The following is a 23,549-nucleotide window of genomic DNA, read 5'->3' as shown; positions in this document are numbered from 1 at the left end:
AGAGTTGAGGGTTATAATGGAAGCCTATTTTCCTACAGGATGAAAAGGAGCCCTGCTGTGGAGTATAATACCCTGAACCTATGGTTGAGAGCTGTGTTGTGCCCACTGAAGTGTCTCTCCTCACAATGAGAGAAATAGGGAGGGTGTGTCCTTTGCTGGCCAGTATCACTGAGGATCAGGAATCATGAAGTCTTCCCTTGTCTGACCTCCCTAAATTCTTCTGAGCTCCCAGCCAACCTAACTTAGTTTTTCCATCAGGTAAAGACAATCTCAGAAATTATTTCTTGAGGGTGAAAAAATTAATAATGCAAAAAGGACATTTTTTGTGCACATTATTTTAATGCCTTGATTTAATTATTCTAATTCACCATCTGATTTAAAAGAAATACAGAATCACTGTACTCACATAAGAAATGTGATATCTAAGTTTCAAAATAATATTAACTCACAGAATTATGTCACAGGTGTCATAACGATAGCAGCTACCGAAGCCACCCAAGTTAACGTAAATAATACCTACTTGAAATATAAATGCTAAAAAAGTGATATATTTTAGCATATGATACATTTAATTTAGATGTATGTGCTCTTGACTGTGACAATTATTTGCTTGATCCACAGATGTTGATGTCTTTGACTCTGGCCATGACCTAAAACCATTCATCCCCAAACACATGCCTCAGACTTTAGTATAACCCAAACATTTTGCATCAGTAAACTCACCTCAGCAATCATGACCATCAAATTGCTACCAACAAAATTGCTTTATTTTGGGAGAAATAAACAGCCTTCAAAGATTTTGGTCTCAAACTGCAGTAGAAAGGACCTAAACTTTTTTTTTTTTTTCTTTCTTTTCCCTCCAGAGAAAATTTTACAAATGTCACAATTTGTTGAATTGGTCTAGTCTGGTTCTCCATGGTTATAACTCAAAATAAGAGTGAAGTAACTGACTGCCCAGCATGGCTCATCATTTGAGTTTCAGAATAGACCTGAATGTTTCTGAATCACTGCTACCTCTCTTCTTGTTGAGTTGTTCTGGATGTTTCCTAAAAGCAGACTATACTCTGGATTTATTTGGAAGAAAAATAGTCTTTTAAAAATTTGTCTCAGTAATTTATTTTTAATTTGTTAAACACCTTTTTTCAAGGTTTAAGCTCATTTCTAGTGTGCATTTCAGAAGTTGGTAGAGTGATGCTGAGAAAATTTTGTTTCTTCTCTTGCTTCTTCATTTTATCACATCAATTCACTAACCTGAAAGAAAATAATACAGTCTGGATAGAATAGAATTAGCTGATAAAAGCATTAAATTAGAGACATGTTCATACCACTCATGCCCTTGAAGACTCTGCAGTCCTCTACGTATGTCCAGCAGTGGTTCATACCCTCATCACCAGAGCCTCTGCCTGCAGTCACTGGCAGTGACTGACAGGTTCACATCAAGAGGCATCAAACCTTCATACATTTTTAAATACCCCAAATGATCCTAATGGAGAATTTAAAACAATTTAGGGATTCGATATTAGGGAAATGCATTCAAATGAAAGATCAGACAAGCATGTTAGCCAATACTCACAGTATTAATGGACCTAAAACTAACTCTGTCCAGTGGAAGATAATTCATAAGGCTTTCCGGACACAAGTGATGGTTTTTAGAGTGGGGGTGGGAGGATGCCGTCAGGAAATGGGAATAGAAGGTGAACAAGATGAGGAAAGAGGACAGAGGTCAGCGCCACTGAGACAGTTGCAGACAGAGAAGTCACTGGTTTTGTGTCTTCTGTTTTCGGAAAACCTGAACCGTGCATTATACCATTTTCCAGCTATTCAGTTAGCTAAATTACCATTCTCAGTCTCATAAAGATACGAGTTTAAAAATTAACAAATAGGGAGGGAGGGATAAATTGGAAGATTGGGACTGATGCACACTCACACTACTATGTATAGTTGGAGATGATAATCGATTGACTGAACATGCACGCACAGCACATTCTACAGCACAAAATGGAGATACTGCTCATTCTTCATTTTAATAAAACAGGACAAAGAAAGCCAAGCTTTCTACAGCAATGTGATTTTAGGCACATTGGTTAATATCTCTGTTTTGGTTTTCTCATATATAAAATTAAAAAAAATAATAGTACCAACCTCAGCATTTTTATGAGGGTTATGTGATTCAATATTTATAAAGGGCTTAAAAGGAGGCCTAATATATAAGCTGTTATTATAGTTGTTATTAAAGTCTTAAGTTTTGGAATTTCTTAAGTGCACTGTAATAAATGCATCTTCTGGAAGAAGTGATTCGTTCATATGGGAAAGTCTCGATTTCCTAGTTCAAATCTTGGCTCATTAAATGGTAGATATTGGTACATTATTCATTAAATGTTAGAGATATTAGTCCATTATTATTATAACTACTAAAAATACATTAGGCAAAGAGCCCAAGGACAAGATTTAGGAATAAAATTCAGAAATGCCATCACAAAGTCTTATTTAGCTGCAATGCATGTGAGAGTAGTCCCAGTTGTTTATTTGATAAAATAAATAAAATATCCTTATATCCATGGTTTGCAATGTTTTCATGTATATGGATGAGTTTATTAAAGCAATGGACCATGTGAAATACCCACCTTAACTTTCTGAGTTGTCTATTAGATTCTCAAGAGGACTTTGGAAAATACCAATGCATCTAATGAGCTTCTGATAAACCATGTTACAAGTAACATATGATTGTTTAATAATTAAACAAATAGACTTTTCTGTATGACAAATGTAAAGTTATAAGAGTTTACCAGGAAGCTAACTGAAATTCTTTGGGCAATAGATTGTGACTTAAGAGTGAGAAATCTTTCTCATTTCAGTTCAGTTCATTTGCTCAGTCTTGTTTGACTCTTTGTGACCTCATGGACTTCAGCACACCAGGCTTCCCTGTTCATCACCAACTCCTGGAACCTACTCAGACTCAAGCACATCATGTCAGTAATGCCACCCAACCATCTCATCCTCTGGTGTCCCCTTCTCCTCTTGCCTTCAAACTTTCCCAGCATCAGGATCTTTTCCAATGAGTCAGTTCTTGGCACCAGGTGGCCAAAGTATTGGAGTTTCAGCGTCAGCGTCAGTCCTTCCAACGAATATTCAGGACTGATTTCCTTTAGGATGGACTGGTTGGATCTCCTTGCAGTCCAAGGGACTCTCAAGAGTCTTCTCCAACACCACAGTTCAAAAGCATCACTTCTTCAGTGATCAGATTTCTATATAGCTCAACTCTCACATCCATACTTGACTACTGGAAAAACCATAGCTTTGACTAAATGAAACTTTGTTGGTAAATAATGTCTCTGCTTTTTAATATGTTGTCTAGGTTGGTCATAGCTTTTCTTCCAAGGAAAAACATCTTTTAATTTCATGGCTGCAGTCACCATCTGCAGTGCTTTTGGAGCCCAAGAAAATAAAGCCTGTCACTGTTCCCATTGTTCCTCATCTATTTGCTGTGAAGTGATGGGCCGGGATGCCATGATCTTAGTTTTCTGAATGTTGAGCTTTAAGCCAACGTTTTCACTCTCCTCTTTCACTTTCATCAAGAGGCTCTTTAGTTCTTCTTTGCTTTTTGCCATAAGAGTGGTGTCATCTGTGTATCTGAGGTTATTGATATTTCTCCCAGCAATCTTGGTTCCAGCTTGCGCTTTATCCAGCCAGCATTTCACATGATGTACTCTACACATAAGTTAAATAAGCAGAGTGACAATATACAGCCTTGACGTACTCATTCCCCTATTTGGACCAGTCTGTTGTTCCATGTCTAGTCTAACTGTTGCTTCTTGACCTGCATACAGATTTCTTATGAGTCAGGTCAGGTGGTCTGGTATTCCCATCTCTTTAAAAGTTTTCTACAGTTTTTTGTGATCCACACAGTCAGAGGCTTTGGAGTAGGCCATGAAGCAGAAGTAGATGTTTTTCTGGAACTCTGTTGCTTTTTCTATGATCCAACAGATGTTGGCAATTTGATCTCTGGTTCCTCTGCCTTTTCTAAATCAAGCATGAACATCTGGAAGTTCATGGTTCATGTATTATTGAAGTCTGGCTTGTATAATTTTGAACATTACTTTGCCAACATGTGAGATCAGCAAGGAGATCCACCCAGTCCATCCTAAAGGAAATCAGTCCTGAATATTCATTGGAAGGTTTGATGCTGAAGCTGAAACTCCAATACTTTGGCCACCTGATGCCAAGAACTGACTCATTTGAAAAGATTCTGTTGCTGGGACAGACTGAAGGCAGGAGGAGAAGGGGTTGACAGAGGACGAGATGGTTGGGTGGCATCACTGACTCAATGAACATAAGTTTGAGTAAACTCCAGGAGTTGGTGATGGACAGGCAGGCCTGATGTGCTGCAGTACATGGGGTAGCAAAGAGTCAGACACGACTGAGTGACTGAACTGAACTGAGATGAGTGCAATTGTGCGGTAGTTTGAGCATTCTTTGGCATTGCCTTTCTTTGGAATTGGAATAAAAACTGACCTTTTCCAGTCCTGTGGCCTCTGCTGAGTTTTCTAGATTTGCTGGCATATTGAGCGCAGCACTTTCACAGCATCATCTTTTAGGATCTGAAATAGCTCAACTGGAATTCCATCACCTCCACTAGCTTTGTTTGTAGTGATGCTTCCTAAGGCCCACTTGACTTCACTTTCCAGGATGTATGGTTCTAGGTGAGTAATCACACCATCATGGTTATCTGGGTCATTAAGACCTCTTTTGTATAGTTCTTCTGTGTATTCTTGCCACCTCTCCTTAATATCTTCTGCTTCTGTTAGGTCCATACCTTCCTTTATTATGCCCATCTTTGCATGAAATATTTCCTTTGTATCTCTAATTTTCTTGAAGAGATCTCTAGTGTTTCCTATTCTATTGCTTTCATCTATTTCTTTGCATTGATCATTGAGGAAGTCTTCATCTTTCCTTGCTATTCTTTGGAACTCTGAGAAATCTTTCTACCAGTATCCTTTCATGGGGCAAGTGTTGTTTTTTCTTAACTCTTGGCAAAATGTCATAACTGATACTGAGAAATGGTGGAGAAGAGGTTCTGTTTCAAAAATGAGTACTCTAAAAGCACAAACAAATTCAGCTTTTAGGATAGGGAAGCTACATGGATATGAGTTCAAGTGTAAGCCATAAAAGAAGACAAAGAAGGCACATCACATTAAAAATGCCTCAAACCTAGTGGGAAATCCAACTGGGTCAAGAAGATAGAGGGCTAGACTGATACAGAAACCAGTGGATTTCTACAAGCAAGAAGTAGTAGTACAGGAAGGCATATAGATGGCCAGTGTCAGACATCAAAGAATGAAACGAAGCCTGAAATCTAGAGACAGGGTACAGTCACTAAAAGCAAGAGATACTGGATACTCTTCAGATTATATTCCAAATAAAGGAGAGAGAAGAATAGGGAGGAACCAAGTCATTGAAGAACTAGAAAATGAAGTAAGAACCTGTTGCCACAGAGCTGGAGCATAGAACAGGAGGATTTAAGGCATAAGACAGTCACAAAGGAATTGGAAGGTAAAGCAAGGGTTTAAATTCCATAGAACTGGGTATCAAGTGCATATTAGGAGCAGAAGTCAATCCTGCTCATTCTTGAATCACTGGAATACTATCCAGAGCTCCTCTTGTCTATACTCCAGGCCAGAGATAAGAGTGGTTCTAGAGTCCTAGATAGGAAAGATTATTATGAATAATTAAATTATTCCAACTGTGAAGGTTAAGAACAAAGAGCTAGCAGAGATCTAGGTTTCATGGATAATTCAGCAGCTTCATTTTAGCTCCTTTCTTTGTTGTTTTCACTTCTTGGTCCCTAACACTGAACTATAGCTCTTCTCAAGCTTCAGATAGGTTTCTTTTTCATGTAAATATTCTAGATTCATTGAAACTACTCAATATACAACTACTTTTATAGCTAGCCTAACTACATAGAACAAAAGGAATGCTTAGTCAATTCAAAATGGTACAGCCACACTGGAAGACAGTTTCTCATAAAACTAAGCATACTCTAACTACATGACCCAGCAATTGTGTTCCTTGGTATTTATTTACCCAAAGGACTTGAAAACTTATGTCCACACAAAACCTACACATGGCTGTTACAACAGCTTTATTTAAATTGCCAAAACTTGGAAGCAACCAAGTTGTCCTTCAGAAAGTGAATGAAAAAATAAATTGTGGTACATCCAGACGATGGAATAGTATTCAGCACTAAATGGAAATGAGCTATCAAGGCATAAAAAGACATGGAGGAACTTTACATATGTATTGCTAAGAAAAGGAAGAGGCTTCCTAGGTGTCTCAGTGGTTAAAAAAAAAAAAAAAAAAATCCACCTGCCAGTGCAGGAGATGCAGGAAATGCTGTTTCTACCCTTGTGTCAGGAAGATCCCCCAGAGGAGGAAATGGTAAATTCCAGTCTTCTTACCTGTATAATCCCATGGACAGAGGAGCCTGATGGGCTGCAGAAAATGGGGTCACAAAGAGTTGGACTAGATTGAGCGACACACCACAGCACACAAGTAAAAGAAGCCAATCTGAAAAGGCGACATATTGTAGAACTCCAACTATATGACAGTCTAGAGAAGGAAATACTGAGCTATAAAAGGCCGATGGTTGCTGGTTTTGGGGAGAGAGGGAGGTGTAATAGAGCACAGAGGGTTTTTAGGGCAGTGAAAATACTCTGTATGGCACCATCATGGTGGATTCATGTCCTTATATATTTGTCTAAACCCATAGATTGAACAATATCATGAGAACTCCGATGTAGACAGTGGGCTTTGGGTGACTAGGATGTGTCAATATAGCTTCATGGATTGTCACAAAAGTACCACTCCATTGTGGGGTGTCGATAATGGAGGTGACCATGCATGAGAAGGGCAGAAAGCAAACAGGAAATCTCTATACTATCCCTTCAGTATTGTTGTTAATTTTAAACTGCTCTGAAAAACTCTTAATAACAAATTCAAAGTAAAATATTAATAATAATTCAGCCATTTCCCCAGAAACAGATGTACTGCTTGCTTTAGATGATGTACCATCAACACCAATGGTCCTTTACGCTCAAGTACCCTGCAATTCTCAATGGAAATAAGTTAATTGGTTCATCTTTATTATTAATAGAAAAAAATATTTTTAGGTAAAATCTTTAAAAAATGATTTTCGGACAATGAATTATTTTACAAATTGCATGCAAATTAGAAATGAAAAAAGAGCTGAATCAGAAACATAATAGGGCCTTGGAAAGTAAAAAGAAACTACTGGGGAAGGGAATAAAGGAAAGGATATAAGAGCTTTCCTGTTTCTATTTTTATTCATTTTGTTTGCTAATTGTAGAAATATAATTTTCAAAAAGGTAAATATAAAATGAACACATGTCAATGACTACTTAGTTTAGTAATTAATAAAGGAACCATAAGATGTTAAAGCTGGTCCAAAATTGTTTTATTTTGATAAACTGGCATATAAAGGCAGGTTAACAAAAGAATCTTTGGATAGGTTTGTTACATCAGACAAAAAAAAAAAAAAAAAAGAGATTACTGCCTAACAGGGCCAAATCCTAAAGCATTTGAGGTCATTTATTTCATTGGACAGATCTTATATGCATCTTTCCTGAAAGAAAAAAAATCTACAAGTCAATTTTGTTGTTCTGTCACTGAATCGTGTCCAATTCTTTGTAACCCATGCACTGCAGCACAGTAGGCTTTCCTGTCCTTCCCTGTCTCCCAGAGTTTGCTCAAATTCATGTCCATTGAGTTGGTGATGCTATCTAACCATCTCATCCTATGCTTCCCTCTTCTCCTCCTGCCTTCAGTCTTTCCCAGCATCAGGGTCTTTTCCTATCAGTCAGCCCTTTGAATCAGGTGGCCAAAGTATTGGAGCATAGCTTCAGTATCAGTCCTTCCAATGAATATTCAGGGTTGATTTCCTTTTAGGATTGACTGATTTTATCTCCTTGAAGTCCAAGGGACTCTCAAGAGTCTTCTCCAGCACCACAATTTGAAAGCATCAATTTTGCCCTTAAAATGTCAGACGTTGTCTAGCCAATAGCAAGCGGATCCAAGAACAACAATGAAAGGACACAGTAATCTATCGCATTTGTCTATTTCTAAGTTTCAAATAATTTTTTCTGACAGTACTATCACCATGTTACATGCATGCTTTTTTTCAAAAGGAAAATCCACACACACTTAACCAGATGGTTTTACTAACAACAGAGCAATAACATTTCTTATCAGTAGGAAAATCTTATTATGATGTACTATACATATGGAATATCCATTATTCCTAAAATTCTCAGTCATTTTTTCTTGAGAATGCTAGACTGCAGTTTATCTGAAAATCAAATTAACTTCATGCGTACCACTCTTGCAATCACATTTTGCTTGTAATCAAAAGATGTTCTCAACAAAACCAGAGAAAAACGTTACACATTTCAGAGTGAGTAATAATCACAGTTAAGCTAGAATTTCTGCCTTAATTGTTGTCCCATGCACCTAAATAGGTAACCTAAGACTGTCTTCCTATCTTATAAAGGAAGATTTATCAAAGTGCAATGTGGGAGACCTGGGTTCGATCCCTAGATTGGGAAGATTCCCTGGAGAAGAAAATGGCAACCCACTCCAGTATTCTTGCCTGGAGAATCCGACGGATGAAGAAGCCTGGCAGGCTACAGTTCATGGGTAGCAAAGAGTTGGGCACAAGACTGAGCGACTAACACACATATCAAAATTAAATACCTTTGGTCATTAATGATTTTGAAATGGCAAGATATAGCATCATGAGAAATGAATAGTACATCTGAGAATGATAAACTTCTGTATTATTAATATTAGTCACATAGTAGAAATATTAATCAGACAGATTTAATTCTAGTTCTACTATATGAAGGCCAAGTAAGAGATTGATTAACTTTTAGTTACAGTGATAAACCTGTTAGAAGTGTTGCTTTTTTTAAATTTTTACTTCTTCATGAGACCAGATCAACACAAGTGAACATTAGTCAGAGTCATATTTGAGAGGAAGACTCCCCAGTAGTAATTTATATATTTTATTACAGGGCACAAGAAAAATGAAAACTCCAGTTTTGAGGGGATACATCTGGTATAACTACTAAAACTCTGTAATGATGCATGTGTTTTTACCTGTTGATTCCAGACGTCTTGGTTTGCTGGAAGTTGCATGAAAATTTAAATTTAAACACCATCTATGCATATTGGTCAGAAGAGTAAAGAAAAAGTTCAAGCTTCTGGGTTTTCTATTACCATCATCAAATATATACTTATCGTTAGGTTTGGACTTCTTCCTCAAAAACTAATTAGGATAATTCCCACCCCCTTGAAAGACCTAGAACTGTTCACCATTATTTGAGGCACGCATGTGAGTGATTCTCAGATAAAGCATGAGTCCCAAGGCTTCAACTGTGAGAATATGGTGCCAAGTATAGGCCTCAAATAGGCTGCCAAATACAGGTCTCAAAGGGCTTCCCAAGTGACTCAATGGTAAAAGAATCCACCTGCAAAACAGGAGATGCGGGTTCAATCCTTGGGTCAGGAAGATCCCCTGGAGGAGGAAATGGCAACCCACTCCAGCATTCTTGCCTGAGGAATCCCATGGACAGAAGAGCCTGGTAGACTACAGTCCATGGGGTCACAAACAGTGGATCAGGACAGAGCATCTGAAAACACACACATAGGCCTCAAAATGAGCACTGGTGTAAGAAGGAATAGTCATACTGGAAGTCCTTGTGCCTGCTGTTTGGAATATGCTCTCCCAATTAATGATGAGATTCAGCCCAACAAAATTGATTGCCGTATAGTTGGGGGTTCAGGCATTGTGTATAAAGAGGCAAATGAACGTTCTTGACTCTGCATTTGAAATCTTCTTGGTTGATTTCTTCATCAATATATTCCAGGCACCTACAGCAACTACCTAGCACATAAAATCATTACTGAGTGCAAGAATGAATCAGTAAAAAATGCAAGACTTATGAGACAATTAGGAAACAAGAAAATCCAGTTTAAAAGAGCTTTGGGCTGACTGTCATCTATGAGTTGATAAGCACATACACATAAGCAGGATAGAAAAATCAGCATTTGTTGGAGTTAAAGGAGAAGACTTCATGAAGAAGACATGCTTTGCATGGAGTTTAATTGGGTGGCAGAAATGATGAGGCAGAGAAACAGAAGCCCTTAAGTGTGAGCACCTCTACAGTACACACTCATCTTACTTTAGTGAGCTTCTTAATTAGATAAAACTCAGCTATTATTATATCAGAAATTCAATGAGAAGCCTTTATTTGAAGATGCCCACTTTGTTTTCACTGAAATACTAGTCACTGTTATTTCTCATTACATGTTTCTTATGAATTAATTCAATTAAATATTGGTTAAATGCCTACAACAAAGGAGAGTCCGTGCTAAACCTAGAGATCCAAATAGAATGTTGTTCCATTCCCTGCACTTAAGTGTCTTACAGACTCATGAAGATGACTGACAAGCGAGCAGTATAAACACCAAAGAATATTCTGAAGCTGTATCTCACAAAGGCCAAGGAGCTCTCATTACCTTTATGAGATCAGTTTCTCTGTGAGTTGATGTCCACTTTATTTCATTAAAGAGAGGATTTTTAATCAGTTGATATCTTATTTTTTCTCTTTTTCTGGATTTTCAGCTAATACTATGCTATTAATTCAATAAACTAGAATATGCAAGATACACAAAGAAAAATTTGAGTATCGAAGGATGTTCATCCACAGACTGGCCTCCTTTTAATAATCACTTCATCATCTTCCAGTAGTGGGACTCAAGAGACCTAGAAATTTCAACTCATCCAGTTCAGATATCTTTGATTAGGCAAGGCTACTAAATTATAATTACCCTGTTGTTCAGTTGCTAAGTCATGTCCGACTCTGGATCCCATGAACAGCAACACACCTTCACTAACTCCACGAGTTTGCTCAAACTCATATCCACTGAGTCAGTGATGCCATCCAATCATCTCATCTTCTGTCATTCCCTCTCCACTTGCCCTCGATCCTTCCCAGCATCAAGGTTTTTTCCAGAGTGTTGACTTTTTCCATCAGGTGGCCAAAGTATTCGAGCTTCAACATCAGTCTTTCCAATGAATATTCAGGGTTGATTTCTTCAGGCTTGACTGGTTTGATATCTTTGCTGTCTAAGGAGCTCTCAAGAGTCTTCTCCAGCACCATCACTTAAAAGCATCAGTTCTTCAGTGCTTAGCCTTCTTAACGGTCCAACTCTCATATCCGTGCATGACTACTGCAAAAATCATAGCTTTGACGTTACAGGCCTTTGTCAGCAAAGTGATGTCTCTGCTTTTTAATATGCTGTCTAGGTTGGTCATAGCTTTTCTTCCAAGGAGCAAGCGTCTCAATTTCATGCCTGCAGTCACCTTCCACAGTGATTTTTATCTTGAGAGAGCATAACTTTTCAAGAGCATTTTAAACTTCTGCTTTTTCATGTTCTTGTTTTTTGAAGTCTAAATAGCAATAAAATAGACTTAGTGGTCTATTTCCTATGTTTCTTCTTTGATTAAATTTATTGTGAATTGGATATAATGAACACAACACTTCTGGCCCACAGCCAGCTTTCGATTTAAGCTAAGCATTGTTAGTAACGAAGCTGTCACTCAGACCTTCTCTGCTCCATTAGAGACACAGGTGTGAGGCGTGGTCATGGACAGCCTCCTTCCCCAACCTCTGGAACAGTAGACACACTCTAACACTGCTTTCAGTTACTGTCATTTATAGAGCAGTTCCTTCATCCAAAACTCTTTGCATACAGTTTCTCTTTTACTTCCCAAATAACACTTAAAGTAAGAATTATCCCTATTACACAGTAGAGGTCATGAAATAGAGGGTTACAGAGGTTAATTAACTTGCCAAAACCTCAGACACTAGTAAAAGGCAGAGCCGTCAGGCTTCTATCCCAAGTCCTTCATTCTCCTACACCCTGAATGGTACTTCCTCTTGAACCTGTGAGGGTTTGGGAACTAGCTCAGTCCATTTTTAGAGGCTTTCTGAATAAGCAGGGAGGCATAATTCCTAATTTTTGTATTCCTTTCCTAGACAAATTGAGCCTCATACACTTTGATGAAAGTAGCTACAAAGATCTTCTAAGTTTTCAGTTAGAAAATCAAGAAGGCTGTTCAAATTCTATGCAGAAAGAGGTTTGCATGGGTTCTTTGCTTCTCAGAGTGTCAGTTCAGAAGGATGTTAAAAGTATTCACCTCTCAGATCCTCTTGCGGTGTAAACAGGAATATATGGGTAGAGCTTGGGGAAAACCTGTTGCTTTCCTGATGAAAGAGGAGAGCCTCAGCTCCACTCCTCTTGTCCTTTTGTTCTTTCCTCTTTCTGTCTAGAATACAGAGGTGATACCTGAAACAACAGCAGCCGCCTTGTGATTGAGCCCCAACCCCTCCCAGTAAAGATTACAGAGCCAGAAGGAAGTCTTCTGTAAGGAAGGAAGTTGGGTTCTTATTTAATTACTTGAGCCCATGTCTGGAATTGCCTATTTCCAAGACTAGAAAAGTCAACTCTTATTTGATTAAGACGTTTTAGTACTGTTTATGTTGCCTTCATTTCCAAATCATATAGACTTTATTTTTACCTCAATATCTTTTATTGTTAGTCCTCAGACAGAGAAAAGCCAGTTAAAATAGGCTTTATCATAGTGACTCTTAGTTATGGCCTTTCTCTATAAGCAAGCGTACCTGTGGATGCTTTCTCTTCAATACTTCATAGGCAAGACTTTGAATAAATAAGAATTCTTTTTTTATTCCAATTTTCCTCCCATTTAGAATGGAATTAGTCAATCTTACATGTAGTCTACGTCAAGGCCCCACGTGCAAATGAGTTAAAATATGTACAGTTATACAGAAGAAAGGAACTATTTGCATATAAAATATAATCATTAGTAATGCATTAATAGTTTGATCTGACTATTGCCTGCTATCTTAAATTTGTCAAACATTGTTCAAATGTGCTATAAATAATTTTGATGAATTATGAGTAAAACTCCTTCAGAACATGGCACACTTTATGAATGTAGTCGGTGGATTTCTAAGATGCTAGAATTAAACAGAATTAAGGTCCATCTAGTCAAGACTATGGTTATTCCAGTAGTCATGTATGGATGTGAGAGTTGGACTGTGAAGAAAGCTGAGTGCCGAAGAATTGATGCTTTTGAACTGTGGTGTTGGAGAAGACTCTTGAGAGTCCCTTGGACTGCAAGGAGGTCCAACCAGTCCATCCTAAAGGAGATCAGTCCTGGGTGTTCTTTGGAAGGACTGATGCTAAAGCTGAAACTCCAGTACTTTGGCCACCTCATGCGAAGAGTTGACTCATTGGAGAAGACTCTGATGCTGGGAGGGATTGGGGCAGGAGGAAAAGGGGACGACAGAGGATGAGATGGCTGGATGGCATCACCGACTTGATGGACCTGAGTCTGAGGGAACTCCAGGAGTTGGTGATGGACAGGGAGGCCTGGCATGCTGCGATTCATGGGGTCGCAAAGAGTCAGACACGACTGAGCGACTGAACTGAACTGAACTGAAATCTCCAGAATAATAAATTCTAGAAATGAAATAAAACAGAAAGACAATAAAATTGAAAAAAAGAGAAAAACATAGGGCAGCATAGAAGTTTTAAAAAGATAAATAGATTGCTCAAATGGGAGTCACTACAATGATCTCTAAAAATAGATTCATTAAAGTGAGAAGAATCACCTTATGAATAATGTTATCATAAATATCATACCAACAATTGGATCATTCTTCTAATAAAATATTTTCAATTCATTAAATATCTTTTGCAAAGAGAAATTTAAATAAGAGTATGAGCAGGAAAACAATAAGGTGTAGCTTTCAGTGAATTCAACTAGCAATTTCATCAAAGCCCAGCTCTCATTCATCTGAATTTAGGAACCACATATTTTCACAAATGCTCAGTAAATATTAATTAATTTTCTTTCCCAAAACCAAAAAAAGAAAAAAAAAAAGATTCACTTGATCTAAATCAGTGGATACTTACAAAATGACTTTCACTGGTAATTAGAAAGTTAGGAATAAGAAAATGCTACATAAATATTTAGCATGGATTTTTTGAAGAATTTCACAGCTATAGCATTTTTAATTGTAATTTCTACACAAAAGGTTAGAGTGTGACATTCTTGTCCTTAAAATAAGAGCTACAACTTTAAAATTTTGTTTTTAGTGACCATTAGACTTCAAGAAATGTGATCACATTAACATCAATTTGGCAGAGTAGTTATAAATAAAAGGTGTGACAAATGCAACGTTCAGAGCAGAGGGCTGTCTCTTGTGAGGGCCACAGGGGTCGGCATGAAGCGCCTGTCTTCTCTAACATCTGGATTATTGATGGTTAGCATTCATGATGTGAAAGCGGAACACACAGCGTGTTAATAAAAGTTGCAGATGTTACAAATTTGGAAGCTGTTGTACACACCAGGAGACCAAGAATTAATACAAATGGATCTAATGAGATTACAAATATGAGAAGAAAAGAGGAAAATTAGATTCCATTTAGAAACATGCAGCTAATCAGTCTTGGGGGAGGCAATCTGAAACATGTTCACTCAGCAGGTCTGAATACAAACCTGGGAAGTAATCAATTTAAACAAAAATGCAAAGTGCAATAATAAGACTGCTGGGATGAGAGAAGGAGTACAGCTCCAAGATCACTCAGCTGTGCCAGACTTGAGCCTTTCTTATCTGGAGCTGCTCTGAGTAGGTCTGAAGGAAGATACCTGAAAAGCAGGGAGCTATTAATCTGGAAGTGAAGAAGTAAAAGCAGTTCCCTGGTATAACGGTAGCATCAATAGTCACTTCCAAGTTCTGGGTTGAGCAGAGTCATGTGTACTTGAATTTCTGCAGTGTTAAAAAAAAAAAAAAAAAGAATGTTAAAAATGTTATCAACTTAACTATTGTGGCCTATTTAGGTTCATGGTCCAGGGCAGCTACTCTTGTAACTCAAAAAGAACTGAAGATGTCAGGAAGTGGGATAGGGCTGCAAAATAAAGCCAATCATACTCAAGGGTATAAATGTAGCCTACGGGGAAGTAGACATGTATAAAGGTAACACATTTATGACAGCTTTGCTGTCAGTACTATCAACTTTGAGCTTCGTAACTTTGGGAAAATAACTTAACTTGCTCTATGCTCTTTAGTTACTGTGTATTATAAAATATATTTAAGTTTTATGAGTCTCTGTTTTCTCATTTATAAAACAGATATAATAATGCCAGTTTTCTTGATGAAAATTTCTTCTTTCTCTTCAGTGAGACCTATATAGGAAGACTTGATTGTGAGTTGCCTTGTCCTGTAGCAGCTTGAAGCCACGAATAAAAAAGCAACAAGATTTTTATCTCTCTTGAAAGTACATAGACTCAAATGGTAATTTATACTGTATTACAAAGGTAATTATTTTCAGGCTCGACATGGCCATCTCAGCCAAATGCTCTGTCTTGTCTTCCCATTGGCTAACTCTAAAAGTGAAGCATGCTCCTGGTAGACACCCAGAAATTGCTCCTCTTGGGTGCTTCCTCTCAGTCACTTTCCTTGGGAGCTGGTGATCTTTCCTTGGGTGCAGCAGCTGTCTATGACTCTTGCTGTTAGAGGACCCTCTCTGCTCTATCTCCTATAACCTAACGTTTCCAGAGTCAGTCTTCTGGTCTTGGCAGTTCCTAATTAGTGGCTCTTTTAGGAACCTTGTCCCCGCAATGTTCATGAACATTCCACAGGAACAAAACAGATGAAGATGACTTCCTCCAGGGAGACTGCTCACACTGGGAGACTTGTGGTGTCAATGACCCACTGAGTTCATGTTGTGTTAAGTCTTTATTATCTGAGAGGAGCAAGACTGTAAAGCATGACACAGAAATTCCATGTATCAGCCTTTCCTCCCTTTGCTTCATCCTGCTTTTTTCTGAGGTGAACAAGGGAGTGCTACCCTCTGCTGGCTTCAGGTTGGCATTCTAACGTCTGCAGAAATCTTCTAAGAGCCCCGTGGGAAGATGTGAAAACGTGGGTACCTAAAACTCATGGCTTCACCCCAAGTTCTTCTAAACATGTCTATTCAAAAACTACTGGAACCACAAATGCACACATAGCCCTAGAGTATCTGGAACAGCCCATAGTTTCATGAAGTAGATGTGTGCGCATGCGTGTGCTCAGTCACCCAGTCATATCTGACTCTCTGGGGTCATACAGACCCCATGGGCTGTAGCCTGCCAGGCTCCTCCGTCCGAGGGGTTTCCCAGCAAAAATACTGGAGTTGGGTTGCCGTTCCTTTCTGCAGGAGATCCACTGTGAGAGACTTTCCAACTCAGGCAAAAGTCAACTACTAGCAGCTAAAAGATTGAAATATTATGAAAGAGTACAGTGGGAAGCGCACACAGACTACTGATCACGTGACAGTGGGAAGCGCGCCGACTGCTGATCACGTGCACGTGAGGATCGGGCATGTCTGTCTTCAAACACTAGTTCTGCCACTTAGCGGTTTTGTAACTTTGGAAAGCTCCTTAAACTCTCAGAGCCTCCGTTTCCTTGTCTGTCAAACAGAAATGAGAATATCTCTTTCATGGAAGAGATTAGAAGAATTAAATAAAATGATAGATGTAATATTTACTGTGTCTGGCAAGTCTTCAGCATTCAAAAAATAAGTTCTTGATGCTCCTAAAAGAGAGAAGCTTTGTTGGTGATTTCTTCCAAACTATAAAACTATTCATGAGAAAAATTCTCACTAATGTGGATTATTTGTCATATGTGGCATAATGGTGGATTGGCTTTGTCATTCGGGTCCCTAAATGTGTCCTGTTTTCATTTAACCCTTTGTAGTCACCTGTCTGCTTCTTTTTCTTCCGTTCTTAACCAGACACATCTAGGGAGCACCAGGTCCCCTTGAACCAACACGTTACCCCTCCTAAGGCTTTGCCTGGACTTCCTTCCTGTGTTCACTTCCTCTGGTGATGAAGTTAATATGATTACACCTGTCTGATGAGATAGACTTGATGAAGTACTTAGGGTATAACCCACTTTTCTCATCCAATATGACCACACAGAAACACACACATATTTAAGAATTCAACGTTACTCCAGAAACTGAAAAGTTTAATACACTACTTCCAACGATGTACTAGAAACAGTGTATTTGCTTAAGGCTTAAGTATAATTTGATTTAATCTACTTAGTCAAATAATAGTTAAAGTTAGCATTTACTGAGTATTTTCCATGTGGCAGGCACTGTAATGTGTCATCTTATCTAATCCTCACCACAATCTTTTGAGTTAAAGATTTTCATTATCTCTATTTTGCAGATGAGGCAATTGAGGCATAGAATATTTAAAGAGTTTGACCGAGCCAGTGACTTAAACAAACAACAATAACAATGACAAAAAAATACCTGATTACTGTTTATCCACACTTTGCAATTTTCAAATGATTCACAGATTTCTTTAGTTTATAATGTTCTTCATGCAAGTGAGTTAACAGTTATTTCTTCTAATGACACCTTAAAACAAAATCACTCATTTCATTTTAATCATTTAACTCAAATTTTGGGTAGTTAAAAATAAAACTATAACAAACTAAAGATTGCAACAGCTATTATTGTAATGGTAATACTTTAAGTGTTTTACAGTCCTTATTATTTCTCACTTTTAACTGCTATATTTACTTTTTATTTAAATATTGAAATGTGCCAATACAAATCCTCGATACATATAATAAACTGAAAGGAGTAATTTAACTTTAAAACATTATAAAATCATAAGAAAAGTAGCTATTTTTACATTTTTAGAAACTCTGATGGACTATTCTACCCAGTGACAGTCAATGGGAGCAGACAACCAATGCAACATAATTAGACCTCTACCAACATACAGAGCTGTTGGATTTCTCAACCCCATGGGCAACAGAAATGGCAGAGCAGATTTTTGGGAAATTTTACACATTAGTACATAAACAGTCTGTCAAGAAATCACACTTTTCAGATGCCTACCTCCTACAGTTTTCAAGACATTACCAACTATCACAAATGTGATTTGCAGGGGAGAAGTTTCCTAGTCTCCCAGCTTCAATAGAAAGTGATTGTCATCACTGACAGAGTCCAGGAATATCAAGTGAAAAATAAAAAATTGATCTGCCAGTGCTTTGTGCACCATGACAAAAAAAAAAAAACTCAATAAAGGTTTTTTTTTTTTTTTTTTTCCCAGAGATTTAATATCTTGCCAGCAAGAGCAGATTCAAGTTATACTGAGTAGGAGACTAGATTGAAAAAAGACATGCTAAAGAAAAAAGTACACTGTAAAGCGTCCCTAAAAGTATATAGAAGCAAAAAAAAAAAAAAAAAAGCACTTGGCAACAGTTTGTAAAATAGGATGAATCAAAAGCCAATTAAGAGATCAAAATATATGCAGCCAATATCCTAAGAGTAGGGACGACATATAGGCAGCTTGGAAGCTAATTAGAATGGAGAGGTGATAATTGTATGCACTGGGAGAAGGCAAACTGAAGAGAGCTGAATGGAAATGAGGCAGAGATTGAGAAGGAAAAGATCTCAACACTTCTGCAGTGTGGTAGTAAATAGTATAAAACAAAAATGTGAGAAATGAGCCCCTGGATGAGGTGCTGGGTGAGGATCATGGTTTAATATATTTTAAAAAGCCATGGTTCCTTGGAAGAAGAAATTGTGGATTTCCTCCTCACTAGAAAGAGCACGCCCTCCAGTCATCTACATTCACCCTGTATTTCTTTTCCAATGGCCTTGAGGGACTCTGAAGATTGGGAGTCGAGATCAAGTTCCACTTCAGTTTTTAAACTGTTTCCCTGGGCTGGGCTGCATGCCAATTTAGAGATCTTTTTGTTTGTTTTGGCTCTTCCAGTCTCTGTGGCTATAGGTTGTTGTTTTTTATTTTTTCCAGTAACGTTTGTCCTGGCCTACCTTGTCTTACCACTCTTCATATCTTTTGTATATTACTAGCTTTTCCCTGAGTGTCTACGAAATCTTGTTCCATCTCCCTCCTTGACGACGACCTATTTTGTCAGAAGGTCTGTAGGGCTTTACTCCAGATGGTACATAGAGCAAAATCAAAATTTTCTTTTAACAAATTTGCTGAAGTGATGACTTTATTAAATGAAGTATCTTGAAGTTTGGTAAGACCCCAAATTCCTATGTTGTCTTATCTTCAATACTCTGAGTGTCTCTAAACACAGAGGTTCTGGGCAGTAAACTTCCCATGGCCTTTGTCAAAGTGACAATATGCTTACATAAACACACTTGTAGATCATTCTCTTCCAAACTGCTTCCACGAATTCTTTCTATGTCTTGATAAAGTGATCGGAAGGATAGCTGCTTCAAGGCAAACATAAGATTGCTTTTCTTTGGTTGCTTGTTTGATTCTTGCCCAGTAAAATAGTTTTATTCAAGGACACCTTAAAGTATTATTGAAAGAAAAAAATACTAAAGTGATAGTATATAACATTTTAAATTAATGAATTGTCAAAATCTACAAAAAAAGTACCCAAAGAGAACAGGGTGTATACATACACACACACACACACGCACAGAGAACACAATGAAATGCTTAGCTTTCTGCAAATAACTCCTTTGGAGAATAGACAACTCTCAACCACTCTAGAAAACATTAGAACTCTCTTCTCTTTAAACATAAGCATTCTTTTCCTCTAGAAAATATTTATTATAATTACTGCCTTAGTATAATGTTTTTAAAACATGAACACAAATGCAAAAAAAAAAAAAACAAACAAACAAATAAAAAACACACTGCCAATTTCCACCTCCAATCAAGATAAAATAATGGGGAATTGATACACCGTGCCATCTGAAACAACAAGAGAAAAGAGATAAAAAAATGAAATAACCATTTTCAACCTATTGAACATCAGGTAACCAAAGAGAATAATCCAGGAAAGACAGGAAACAAGAGTTGACTCCTATAACTATCGGAGCATACTATGCTGTGAGAGAACTACCAGCTCATGGCGTACAGAATGAGGACACATATGGAGTCAGACACACATCTTCAGTTGCAGAAACAAAAGTTGAGAATTCAGAGCAACCAAAAAGAAGCAGCGTCCTGGAGAGCAGAGGTCTGCACACAGAAAGAATGATGGAGATCTGTAAAGTCCCCCTTGGATATTCAGCAGAATATGGATCAGGACATGTATACTGGGGAAATAGCCGAGGCAAGGGACAGAGCTGCCTGAAAGAATTAGAAGAAACAGCACCTGGAGCTCACACGGGGCTGGGGAAATAAATGCTTTTTGCTTTGTTGTAGGATGTAGTTAAGTTACTTGGAGTCAGATTGATCTTTTCAGGTTTTTTTCTTCAAGATTTATTAGATGGGACCAGAGTCATGTTTTACTTAGGGCTAATTGCTCCCCCACCACTTAAAGTCAGAACTTTCTGAGCATTCTGTTCAATATACCATGGATTTTATCTACTCATTGCACATAAGAAGGATTTATATTGATTTCAATGTTTAAATTAAAAGTAGACATAGTAGATAGAAGTGAGAGGAATAAATATAAAAAAAACATAAAACACTTAAAGCTTTACCTTGGAGTTTCCAGAGCAAGAGGAGTGTCTCTGTTATTCATGATGGAACCCTTGTTTGTGCTAAGGAGATGACTGAAGATAGGGGCTGGACATGCCGGAAAACTAAACATGTGACTGGTTGGATCTTTGAGCCATGCGATATTGGTCTAAGCTCCCAGGAGGAAAGAGAATTTGGAGGTTGAGTAACATGGCTAATGGTTCAACCAATCATGCCTATATAATGTTTCCCTGCTAAAAACTATGGACTTCAAAGATTGGAGTGGGGAGCACCCCTGCCTGGCAGTGCTCTGTGTGTTATCATTCATCATCGCTCTGCTGCTGCTGCTAAGTCGCCTCAGTCGTGTCCGACTCTGTGCGACCCCATAGACGGCAGCCCACCAGGCTCCCCCGTCCCTGGGATTCTCCAGGCAAGAACACTGGAGTGGGTTGCCATTTCCTTCTCCAATGCAGGAAAGTGAAAAGTGAGAGTGAAGTCGCTCAGTCGTGTCCGACTCAATGCTCTAGGATCCTCCAAAACCTCACCATATACTGCTCTCTCTTTAGCTGGCTTAAACTTGTATCCTTTTGGACTAAAACTGAACTTGTAAGTATAACACTTTCCCGTGCACTTTGAGTTGTTCCAGGGAACCTGACAGGGATAGTAGGAACCCCTGAATTTGTAGCCAGTTGGTCAGAAGTGTGGCCTGAGGACCCTCGAACTGGCAGCTGGCACCTAAAGAGAAAGCTGTCACTTGGAAGACTGTGCCCATAACTTGTGAGATTTTATCTGACTCTAGGAAATCTATGTCCTAGAGTTTCCCTGCCTGTGAGCCTCCCTGCACTGAACTATTATGTGAATGAGAGATGCACATTTAAAAATATTAAGTCCGTAAGTTTGGGGGACTTATATGTTATAGCATGGAGAAGGCAATGGCATCCCACTCCAGCACTCTAGCCTGGAAAATCCCATGGACGGAGGAGCCTGGTGGGCTACAGTCCATGGGGTTGATAAGAGTCGGACACGACTGAGCAACTTCACTTTCACTTTTCACTTTCATTCATTGGAGAAGGAAATGTCAACCCACTCCAGTGTTCTTGCCTGGAGAATCCCAGGGACCGGGGAGCCTGGTGGGCTGCCATCTATGTGGTCGCACAGAGTCGGACATGACTGAAGTGACTTATCAGCATGTTACAGCAGCTATAATTATCCTAGTTACATTACAGTTATCTCCTTCTTTCCTTCAGTGTTTCCTCAAAAATTCATCTCCTGGTGAGACTTTCTCCATTCCTCCTACCTAGAATTTTATCCACCTCTAATATTTCATGTCCCTTTTACTGTTTTACTATTTCCCTTAACACTTATTTTTAATACCATAGCAGTCCATATATTTTTGTATTTATCTTATTTTCTGTCTCCTCTAGTAAAATGTGAGCTCTAAGAAGGCAAAGGTTTGTGTTTTAGTTACTCACAGCTTTATCTGCTTTGTTGAGAACAATCCAGCATGTAGCAAATGTTTACTGAATAAATGTATGAATCAATAGATAAATATATTAGATGGAAAAACAGAGCACAATGAAAACAACTCATAGGATGTATTAAACTGCAATTACCTAAAAGAGATAAAATAAAAACTTTAAGTAGACTAGCAACAACAGAAATTGAAGGAAAAAGGTAAATGTTCAAATCCTTTAGTAATGGAAATCACAGGTCTTGGAACCTGTTGGAGAACAAAGTGATGAGAAAGATTTTAATGAAATCCTCACATTCAACAACCACGGGGACTGAGGAAATTATGAAACAGCAGAGCTATGGACATCAGGAAATAAATCCAGTTTAGATGAGACAACAACCTCTTGGGACAAGGCATTTAAGTGACTTCCAAAATCTCATGGCCAAATCATACAGTCAAGGATGTCTGGAAAAAAAAAAAAAAAGAAAGAATGTCTGAAGGTTGAAACATAGGAGTTAGAAGTAGAAGATTGTTGTGGAGCAAATTTCCATATTAAATACGGATATTGCAGGTTTACGACAAAGAGATATATTGTCTAACTCTTTGTGGAATAAAAGCAATTGTTAATAAAATGGTTTTAATTCAGGTTTAATTTATTTCTCTAGTTTATGTCTTTTAGAGACCCACAAGTGAACACTTAAAGAGTATAAGAATGTTACTGAAACTATTATATTGAAAAATCTCAGGCATAGAAATTCATTTATTATAGACCAGCAGAGATATTTACTACCTTCAGCATCTTCAAAACTCTTGGGAATTGAATGGACTATATCTTTATGGCTGCAAAGAAACCTATACACTTAAGAGTACTTCATTATTGCTTCTTAATAACAAAGCCCTTTTGCAAACAAGCAGGTCATGAGCAGAACTTAAGATGAGTAATCACATCCAGACAATTTAGATGATCAATCATCTTATACATGCATAAAATATTAAAGATAATGAACATGTTAGAGAGCTATTGATCTATTCCAGTCCAAGTCACAACAACCCATGAATGGTTTTTTAGTGATTGAGAGCATTTGTTAGATCCTAAGGTTTATATAGTTGAATAAATAGAGGCCTTCAATGCACAGCTTCCAGTAGAGACCAAGTAGCTGAACTTTTATTTCTCCCAAGATTATGGCAAGATCTTTTTATTTAATTATTATGTAAAGGTTATTCTATAATGGGCCGTGTATTTACAACTGTCCCTATTTACAGTCTCAATTTTGCAGCTTCAAGTTTTATCCCATCCATATGTCTCCATAATTATGGAATTCCATAAATCCCAGAAGTTAGAAAAAAAAAAGTACGTTCTTACCCAAGACTTTTTATTTTTAGCAAACCTCTATACAAGATATTTTCTGTGTTCCACTCTGGTGCTGTGCTGCAGCAGGTAGGCAATTGCTTATGTCTCTGATCCCACCCCCG

The sequence above is a fragment of the Bos indicus genome, chromosome 14 (assembly GCF_029378745.1).
Source record: "Bos indicus isolate NIAB-ARS_2022 breed Sahiwal x Tharparkar chromosome 14, NIAB-ARS_B.indTharparkar_mat_pri_1.0, whole genome shotgun sequence".
Lineage (NCBI taxonomy): Eukaryota > Metazoa > Chordata > Mammalia > Artiodactyla > Bovidae > Bos > Bos indicus.
This window is presented reverse-complemented; position numbering follows the sequence as displayed.